Below are 11,007 nucleotides of genomic sequence, written 5' to 3'. Positions count from 1 at the left end.
TTATGCGATAATTCTCGCACTTGTCAGCTCTTGCCGTCTTCGGAATTGTGTGGATGATGCTTTTCCGAAAGTCAGATGGTATATCACCAGACTCATATATTCTACACACCAACGTGAATAGTCGTTTTGTTGCCACTTCCCCCAATGATTTTAGAAATTCTGATGGAATGTTATCTATCCCTTCTGCCTTATTTGACCGTAAGTCCTCCAAAGCTCTTTTAAATTCCGATTCTAATACTGGATCCCCTATCTCTTCTAAATCGACTCCTGTTTCTTCTTCTATCACATCAGACAAATCTTCACCCTCATAGAGGCTTTCAATGTATTCTTTCCACCTATCTGCTCTCTCCTCTGCATTTAACAGTGGAATTCCCATTGCACTCTTAATGTTACCACCGTTGCTTTTAATGTCACCAAAGGTTGTTTTGACTTTCCTGTATGCTGAGTCTGTCCTTCCGACAATCATATCTTTTTCGATGTCTTCACATTTTTCCTGCAGCCATTTCGTCTTAGCTTCCCCGCAGTTCCTATTTATTTCATTCCTCAGCGACTTGTATTTCTGTGTTCCTGATTTTCCCGGAACCTGTTTGTACTTCCTCCTTTCATCAATCAACTGAAGTATTTCTTCTGTTACCCACGGTTTCTTCGCAGCTACCTTCTTTGTACCTATGTTTTCCTTCCCAATTTCTGTGATGGCCCTTTTTAGAGATGTCCATTCCTCTTCATCTGTACTGCCTACTGCGCTATTCCTTATTGCTGTATCAATAGCGTTAGAGAACTTCAAACGTATCTCGTCATTCCTTAGTACTTCCGTATCCCACTTCTTTGCGTATTGATTCTTCCTGACTAATGTCTTCAGCCTACTCTTCATCACTGCTATATTGTGATCTGAGTGTATATCTGCCCCTGGGTACGCCTTACAACCCAGTATCTGATTTCGGAATCTCTGTCTGACCATGATGTAATCTAATTGAAATCTTCCCGTATTTCCCGGCCTTTTCCAAGTATACCTCCTCCTCTTGTGATTCTTGAACAGGGTATTCGCTATTACTAGCTGAAACTTGTTACAGAACTCAATTAGTCTTTCTCCTCTTTCATTCCTTGCCCAAAGCCCATATTCTCCTGTAACCTTTTCTTCTACTCCTTCCCCTACAACTGCATTCCAGTCGCCCATGACTATTAGATTTTCGTCCCCCTTTACATACTGCATTACCCTTTCAATATCCTCATACACTTTCTCTATCTGTTCATCTTCAGCTTGCGACGTCGGCATGCATACCTGAACTATCGTTGTCGGTGTTGGTCTGCTGCCGATTCTGATTAGAACAACCCGGTCACTGAACTGTTCACAGTAACACACCCTCTACCCTACCTTCCTATTCATAACGAATCCTACACCTGTTATACCATTTGCTGCTGCTGTTGATATTACCCAATACTCATCTGACCAGAAATCCTTGTCTTCCTTCCACTTCACTGACCCATACTATATCTAGATTGAGCCTTTGCATTTCCCTTTTCAGATTTTCTAGTTTCCCTACCACGTTCAAGCTTCTGACATTCCACGCCCCGTCTCGTAGAACGTTATCCTATCGTTGATTATTCAATCTTTTTCTCATGGTAACCTCCCCCTTGGCAGTTCCCTCCCGCGCCCGGGCTCCCGGGTTCGATTCCCGGCGGGGTCAGGGATTTTCTCTACCTCGTGATGGCTGGGTGTTGTGTGCTGTCCTTAGGTTAGTTAGGTTTAAGTAGTTCTAAGTTCTAGGGGACTTATGACCACAGCAGTTGAGTCCCATAGTGCTCAGAGCCATTTGAGCCATTTAGTTCCCTCCCGGAGATCCGAATGGGGGACTATTCCGGAATCTTTTGCCAATGGAGAGATCATCATGACACTTCTTCAATTACAGGCCACATGTCCTGTGGATACACGTTACGTGTCTTTAATGCAGTGGTTTCCATTGCCTTCTGCATCCTCATGTCGTTGATCATTGCTGATTCTTCCCCCTTTAGGGGCAATTTCCCACCCCTAGGACAAGAGAGTGCCCTGAACCTCTATCCGCTCCTCCGCCCTCTTTGACAAGACCGTTGGCAGAATGAGGCTGACTTCTTATGCCGGAAGTCTTCGGCCGCCAATGCTGATTATTTATCAAAATTTAGGCAGTGGTGGGGATCGAACACGGAACCGAAAACGTTTTGATTATGAATCAAAGACGCTACCCCTTTTTTTGTTTTTTTTATTTTTTTTAACCCCTAGACCACGGGTACCTTTTTTTTCACACATTTGAACATTTTGATTTTTGATGCTGCAGGAAGAACATCTACTTCTTTTTTATTTTTTTATTTTTTAGAGTTTTTTTCTTATTTTTTATCATTATTGTTTCTTTTTTTATAAATTAATACATTCTTAATGTGGTTTTACTTTATACCACAACAAAAATAAATGTATCTAGCACCGCATCGTGCTCTGAGAAAAAGAAAACAAAGCTCGGCACGTTCCTACACCGAGGTAATGTATATGGAAAAAAAAGTACTTCATACAGGATGCAGAAGGGCGTGCCGCTACTCTCCTTACGCTTCTTCATCCAGGTACGTCTTCACGTATATCATGTTGTTCCACCGAGAATCGAAATTAGTCACGTCAGCTCACTCAATGGGTATCTTCTCCTACCTGTTGATGATCCAGCTGCGTGGAGGGTCGCGTAAGGCACTCCCTAAGTAATTAGAAAAATACTTTCTGTATTTTGAGTTCCGTATGATCTTGCAATGACGTTCTTGTAGGTAGTTCCAAAAGTCTAATACATCTTTAGGTCCATCGTGAAATAAGTAGTGTACCGCATGCGCACGGATCCACGTGACAGCGTTGGTCTTGGCGCGCGGGAAATACTGTTGATCCGGAAACAGTAGAAACCGAGGTGTAATGTGTTCCGGAGTCACTCGTAGAAAATACGACAAAATTTGTCGCACCAAGCGCCATACGTCTTCTGCCGCGCCACATGTGAGACGGTGTTCGTCCGTGTCTGGTATCCCGCAGTCTACGCAGAGAGGCGATTCCGCCATGTTTATCTTGTGGAGGCGTGATCGGGTGATCTGTTTACCATTGACTGTGATGTACCATGTGGATCAGACGGCTGTGTCCAGTGGAACCGCGTGAATCGTCTTCCACACCACCTTCCAATTAACCTGAGGGCTTTTGGTTTCCACGATGTTTGGTGGGCGCCTCTGCTGTAGGACATGATATACGAGTATATCCCGCGCCGACGCCTGTTTCGTTGGTGGTACTGCGATACGGACATAGCTGTGTTCAATGTAAAAGTTCCCGAAGTAGTAGAAGGGTGGGGGTATGTCTTGCGTCGTCAGTGGGGGCATAAGGGAGGGCGGAGCTAAGGACTCCAACAGCAAACCTGTCAAATTTTCCGGGTGCTGGCGCCACAGCTTGATGTGTGAGCTGACATACAGGGCCACAGCTCTGTCGTGGACATGGACTAGACCAACACCTCCCCTTTCTGGGGGAAGGGTCAGTGACTCATAACTGACTTTGAAGAGCATGTCGGTACTGACGTAGGCTCCGAATGCAGCTAATAGACGTCGAGCCATCAGTAATGGTATTGGGAGAACACGCGCTATATGTGGAAGGCGCGATACGAGGTAAACATTGACGAAGTGTGTCCTTTGGAGAATGTCGAGGGTCCGCAGACGAAGGTTGAAGATCTGGACCCGAATTTTTTTGTAATAAGCGGCGGTAGTTAAGAGCCGCAGTGCGTCGTATGTCGTCGTGAAACTCTATTCCGAGACATTTGATAGTGCCACGAAGCTGTAGGGGTTCGACACACGCTGGGGTCAACCCGTCTCCTATGGCCATGGCGACCGATTTGGCGACGTTGAGACAGCTGCCGGAAGCCACACCGTACGTGGTAATCCATTCTAGTGCGCTGTTGACATCGTCGCGATTGCGGAACACGAGAACCAGGTCTTCTGCATAAGCTGTACAGCGAAATGTAACGTCACGTAGGGTAAGACCGGTGAGGCGTTGACGGAGACCACAGAGGAGCGGTTCCAGTGCCAGAGCATATAGTAACGTCGACAAGGGGCAGCCTTGACGCACGGAGCGGAAAATCGGGAGGGACTGCGAGAGACGCCCGTTAACGAGCACTTTGGAAGTCGCCCCTCGGAGGAGGCGCATCACGACGTCTGTGAATTGCTGTGGGTACTGCATGTGCTGGAGAACGGACGTTACGTACGCGTGATCCACTCGATCAAAAGCTTGGCTAAAATCTAGTGATGCCAGCGCTCCCGGGATGCGGCGCGCTCTGGCTAGGGCTATTAAGTCACGGTATCGGCACAGTGCTGTGTGGATGTTGTCTGATCTGGTGAGATGACGTAAGGTAGGGTCGGTCGTAGACGGTTTGCTAATAGTCTGGTGAATATCTTCATGTCGCAGTTGACGAGTGTTAGCGGGCGGTAATCTTGTATTCGAGCTCCACCTTTAGGCTTGTGAACCGGTATAATTATTCCTTCTACGAAGGTCGCAGGGAGCGGCACCGCGGAGGACATAAGCTCCCGACAGATGTCTGTTAACTTGGGAGCCAGTAAATACTGGAAAGTTCTATAAAACTCCACAGGGAACCCGTCGGGGCCAGGAGACTTATTCGCCGCCCCTTTACCGATGGCGTCGATAACTTCGTCTTCCGTAATGTCGTTCAATAATTCAGTTTGGAAATCCTGTGGGACAATGCCGTAAACCAGTTGTGAGACTGCTGTCACCGTCGTCGGGTCGGAACATTGAGCAAAATAAAGTCGTGCGTAATGGTCGTAGAAGGCTGCAGCAATATCGCGTTGTGTAGTGTGATGATGGCCGTCCTCAGTGGTGATGGCATGTATCAGCGCCCGTCTTCGCAGTGTACGTCCTCGGATGACGTGGTACATGGTGGGTCGTTCCGTTGCGAGTCTGTCTTGTGTCCGCGCTCGGACGATCGTCCCTTCGAGGTATCGGCGCATATGGGCTACGATCTGTGCTTTCGCACGCTGAACTGTCAGCTGTCCTTCCGGTGTGGGTGGCAAGGAGGCGCATTCGCGAAGAACGGTGAAATAAAAATCAAGGGTCTGCCGCCTCCAAGCAGCAGTCTCACGACCATACGTAATAAAGGTTCGCCGTAGGGCCGGCTTGGCGCAGGTTAACCACCAACTAATTGACGTAGGATACGTTGGGAGGCGGCGGACGCACAAACTCCACGTGTCTTCGATGGCGCGTCGACAATCCGGAGAAGCGAGATGAGCAAGGTTTAATTTCCAGGGATGTCGGCTGCGCCACACCCGTTGGCGACGAAGGGTGACGGCACATATATAGGCCTCGTGATCAGAAAAGGCTACTGGCCACACCTCCGCGTCACTCACCGTTGCCACGAGAGAACGGGAGACGTAAATCCTATCGATGCGACTAGACGAGTGACTCGTGAAATGGGTGTATCCCGGTCGATTTCCTCGGACATGTTCCCATGTATCTACCAGCTGGAGATCGCCGATGAGTGTCCCAAGTTCAGGGCACGGTGAATGGCGCTTGGGTGCAATTGAAATCGCCCCCTAATATCAAGTCATTGTGCCTGCCCTGAAAAAGTGGTGCTATTCCTTCTGCGAAGAAGAGCGATCGGTCACGACGGCGATTCGTTACGGAAGGGGCGTACACATTGATAAACCGGACGCCTTGCACCGTTACGGCCAATCCTCTAGCGTCGGGGAGATATCGGACTTCGTCCGCCTCGAGCCCCTCACTGAGCAGAATGGCGACTCCACTGTTAGTTGGCGAGGCGTGGGACACATGAGCCGTATAACCATATATACCCGGGAAATCGGCGACGAAGACTTCTTGGAGAAAGACAATGTCAACGTCTGCTGCATTGAGCATGTCTTGGAGCAGCGACAACTTCGTACGTGTCCGAATGGTGTTAATGTTGATGGTCGTTAAGCGATAGGTCTGTAGATCGTCTCCTGCGGTGGGGGCTGCCGTCAGTGTCGCCATAAAAGGTGGGGCCTGTGATCTGCTGGCCGCGTCCGCGCCGTCAAAGTAGATGAAATTAAGTGACTCTAACACCTAGACAGCAAAATAACCAATGACGGACGGAGCAAGAAGGACATCAAAATCAGTTTAGCACTGGCAAAAATGGCATTCCTGGCGAAGAGAAGTCTACTACCATCAAACACAGGCCTTAATTTGAAGAAGAAATTTCTGATAACGTACGTCTGTGTGGTAGTGAAACATGGACTGCTGGAAAAACGGAGTAGAAGAAAACTGAAGCATCTGAGATGTGCTACAGGCGAATGTTGAAAATTTGGTAGACTGATAAGGTAAGGAATGAAGGGGTTCTCGCACAATCAGTATGGAAAGGAACTAAGGCATCGGGGAATGACTCCATAGTACTAGAGAGAGTTGTAGAGGGAAAAACTGTAGAGGAAGACAGAGATTGGAACGCATCCTACAAATAATTGAGGATGCAGGTTTAAAGTGCTACTCTGAGATGAAGCGCTTAAGAGGTTGGCACAGGAGAGGAATTTGTGACGGGCCACATTAAGCCAGTCAGAAGACTGATGAGTCAAAAAATAAAAAAAGATGTTCTATCGATTTCAAATTTGAATAACGGGTGCTAGAAACAAGACACGGCGACGGTGGCGACGTCTATTAGTAGTGGAAAGTTTCATTCCATATACAGGTCTTAAATCATGTCGCACTGGTCGAAACAACATCGTGCGTTCGCAGTGGAATGCAATTTTCGCTACGGCGTATCTGTCGTGTGTGCGCAAAGTGCCTATAGTTCGCATTTCACGATCCAGCGGCGATGTCCAATTTCTGCCGTCGGAACATTATTGAACTGGATAAGAAAAAAGTTCGGTGCAATTTCCAGTGCATCGAATCGAAAGTCAAGGGCCCTAATAAAACTGCCCGAGATCATCGGACGTGTGCGTAGCAGTTTACAGGAAATCTTGGTTCTAACAAGACGACGCGAGTTGCCACATATCCAGGAAGACAGGGAAAGTTGTCCGTGAAGCATTCGCCTTGTTTAACTGAGCCAGACCTACGGGATTATTTGAAGGGAACATTGTACCCCGACCGGCCGAAAAGCAGTGGTCGAATTCATGATGAAGTTTCCAGAAACCTAGAGCAGTTATGAAAGATTCGTTCAAACACTGGATGAAACGTCTCGAGTATTGTGTAGCCACGAATTTGTCCGATGTAGTGTTTCGTAAGTAAACATGAATAAATTTTGTTCCTTCTCTAAAATTTCAGCTTTGTTTCGCTATTAGTTTGTGTGTTACTCAAATATGAAATCATCGGAACACTGTGAAACATCCTGTACTAGAATGCTTATCCAGATACGCTCTTGGTTCACGAATACCGTACGTCCCATACATTGCCACACACTCTAGTTGTTAGAATGCCGTAGAATACGAACATAAAAAGGCATTCCGTAACGAAATAACTGCAAGTCTATGACAGGAACTACACCCAACACACAATTAAATAGCACGTATCACGAGTGTTGTCCGTGTTTTGCTGGTGTTATTCAAAGTCGGCCTAATTAAATACAATATTTTACATTACATACGCTGACTGTAGAAACCCTAATTACCTTGATGACGGAGAGGTTACTAAACACGACCAGTATTCCGACTCTGTTTTATATATATATTTGAAACGTTTCAAGCTTGGAGCTCTAGCAGAAAACTATTAATACCTGAGATAGCTATAAGGAAATATCATGAATGGCAAAATCAACTACGGTAACGAGTTAGCTAACCAGATGTCTGATGCCTCCCATTAGAGTTCATTGGCGAACGGTCAATCTTAGCCCTCTCCTAGTGAACACCTGACCGACGCATGCACCCCACTGGCAGCAGAAATAACACCACTTATGAAGGTACACGAGAGTCCAACACTTTGTCGACAGTGAGATCATTAGAGATGGATCGAAGGCAGCGGACGGCAGTAAAGAAGGCCGAGTAACGTACAGTCACGAAAGAACTTAGTGTATTAACTTGTGTCCCCCTAAAAGCTTCATTCAAAATAAAAGTTTCAAGAAGTGCAAGGATGCTCTAGCAGAAGACGCTAGTCTTCAATTCACATGTTATAAAAACAAACACGTGACACTCTCTAAATATTCCGAAAAAAGTAGAGATGAATTAAGTTCCGGAGAGAAAATGATAACTCGTCTTTGCAACATTTTCCAGTAGAAACTGTGAATTTCTTGGACTGCCTGGCGGAATGCGGGCGTGTGTTTGACCTTGACTCTCTTAGATATCCATCGCCAAATAGACAGATGGCTCCTAACACCCACGACGACAAATGTTTTTTCAGCTGTTCTTAAATATCTCGGACCGCCAGTCGCCTACACCACTGGCTACATCAAGTCTTCGATTAATGTTAATGGACACCGCGACGTAGTGGTTAATAAACCTGGCTCTTGACATGGAAGCCACTGGCTCTGTTCTCAGAGACCATCTCCAGTGATGTAACGTAACTGATAGAGTAAAAGATAATTATTTTTATTAAACTTCAACTAATTTCAATTACTAGCTCATCATCTGAAAAATTTTCTAAAATTTTTCATGCTAAATTCCAGATGTCTACAATTTTAAAATGTAATTCACAATTATTTATCACTGTTTGCGCATGTGTTCCTAACATATGACTCGACAGCGACAACTTTTAAACTTTTTTTTGTATGATACAAGTCAAAACGTGGGACAGTGAAAAGTCGAATTGCTTCCAGCAGTGGTGCGATTCCCTATCATTCCTACGTTGTCGATCAGTAAAAACCAGTAAAAACACAAAGCAACAAACTTAAAGTATACTGTTCAAACGTACACTACTGGCCATTAAAATTGCTACACCACAAAGATGACGTGCTTCAGACGCGAAATTTAACCAACAGGAAGAAGATGCTGCGATATGCAAATGATTAGCTTTTCAGAGCATTCACATAAGGTTGGCGCCGGTGGCGACACCTACAACGTGCTGACATGAGGAAAGTTTACAACCGATTTCTCGTACACAAACAGCAGTTGACCGGCGTTGCCTGGTGAAACGTTGTGATGCCTCGTGTGAGGAGGAGAAATGCGTACCATCACGTTTCCGACTTTGGTAAAGGTCGGATTGTAGCCTATCGCGATTGCGGTTTATCGTATCGCGACATTGCTGCTCGCGTTGGTCGAGATCCAATGACTGTTAGCAGAACATGGAATCGGTGGGTTCAGGAGGGTAATACGGAACGCCGTGCTGGATCCCAACGGCCTCGTATCACTATCAGTCGGGATGACAGGTATCTTATCCGCATGGCTGTAACGGATCTTGTAGCCACGTCTCGATCCCTGAGTCAACATATGGGGACGTTTCCAAGACAACAACCATCTGCACGAACAGTTCGACGACGTTTGCAGCAGCATGGACTATCAGCTCGGAGACCATGGCTGCGGTTACCCTTGATGCTGCATCACAGACAGGAGCGCCTACGATGGTGTACTCAACGACGAACCTGGGTGCACGAATGGCAAAACGTCATTTTTTCGGATGAATCCAGGTTCTGTTTACAGCATCATGATGGTCGCACCCGTGTTTGGCAACATCGCGGTAAACGCACACTGGAAGTGTGTATTCGTCATCGCCATACTGGCGTATCACCCGGCATGACGGTATGGGGTGCCATTGGTTACACGTCTCGGTCACCTCTTGTTCGCATTACTGCCACTTTGAAAAGTGGACGTTACATTTCAGATGTGTTACGTCCCGTGGCTCTACCCTTTATTCGATCCTTGCGAAACCCTACGTTTTAGCAGGATAATGCATGACCGCATGTTGCAGGTCCTTTACGGGCCTTTCTGGATACAGAAAATGTTCGACTGCTGCTCTGGCCAGCACATTCTCCAGATCTCTCACCAATTGAGAACGTCTGGTCAATGGTGGCCGAGCAACTGGCTCTTCACAATAAGCCTGTCACTACTCTTGATGAACTGTGGTATCGTGTTGAAGCTGCATGGGCAGCTGTAACTGTACACGCCACTTCCACACGCATTTGACTCAATGCCCAGGCGTATCAAGGCCGTTATTACGGCCACAGTGGTTGTTCGGGGTACTGATTTCTCAGGATCTACGCACCCAAATTGCGTGAAAATGTAATCATATGTCAGTTCCAGGATAATATATTTGTCCAATGAATACCCGTTTATCACCTGCATTTCTTCTTGGTGTAGCAATTTTAATGGCCAGTAGCGTATTTTGCAGTAGCTCACTTGGAATAAAGAGTATGAATCCATCTAGTAGCCTTGAAAGAGGGAAAACCTTCTGTATCGAAGACAGGTAGGTCTTATGGAACTGTTGCTCCACATTTTCCACTTCCATTCACCTCATGATTTTCTTTTACACATCTCTGCCCCTCCCCGTATTAGTGGTCTCAAATTTAGTCCATTTTCTTTGTCTTTAGTCCTTTTCTTTGTCTTTATACTTAGTCCTCCCTCTTCCCCTGTTCATTTGCTCTTCTTCAGTTCTTCGCCTGACGCGCAGCTCACCCTCTTGGAAACGGCGCCTTATGCTAATCCGCTAATTACACCGCTAACCAGCCATTTTTATAGGAAGGTTTGGAACGGTGTATGCTCACCCTTATAACATAGAAACGAAGCTGTTTGAACAAAAGAGCAGCGAAACACTGAAAGCCTCGTCCCATATTCTTGGTCAGAGTACATAAGATAAGTGATTTCAATAAAAGGCCTTGAAAATATCCCACTTTGCTACCAAATTTTGACCGAAGAACAATCACTAACACAATCTGACCACTATCTAGTTGAAATGCCGAAGGGTAGGTGAAACTTCCATTATGCAATGGAAAAGAAAAAGGGGGAGGAAGAACGAATATTTGAATAAAACGAAGTTTATGGTCACTGCTTATAATTTCTCATCCTGATTTATAATCGTAAGTGTGACATCTCTTATATGCAAACCACGTGCAGCAGGTATATACAGTCTCA

The sequence above is a fragment of the Schistocerca americana genome, chromosome 1, assembly GCF_021461395.2.
Source record: "Schistocerca americana isolate TAMUIC-IGC-003095 chromosome 1, iqSchAmer2.1, whole genome shotgun sequence".
In the NCBI taxonomy this organism is placed as follows: Eukaryota; Metazoa; Arthropoda; class Insecta; order Orthoptera; family Acrididae; genus Schistocerca; species Schistocerca americana.
This window is presented reverse-complemented; position numbering follows the sequence as displayed.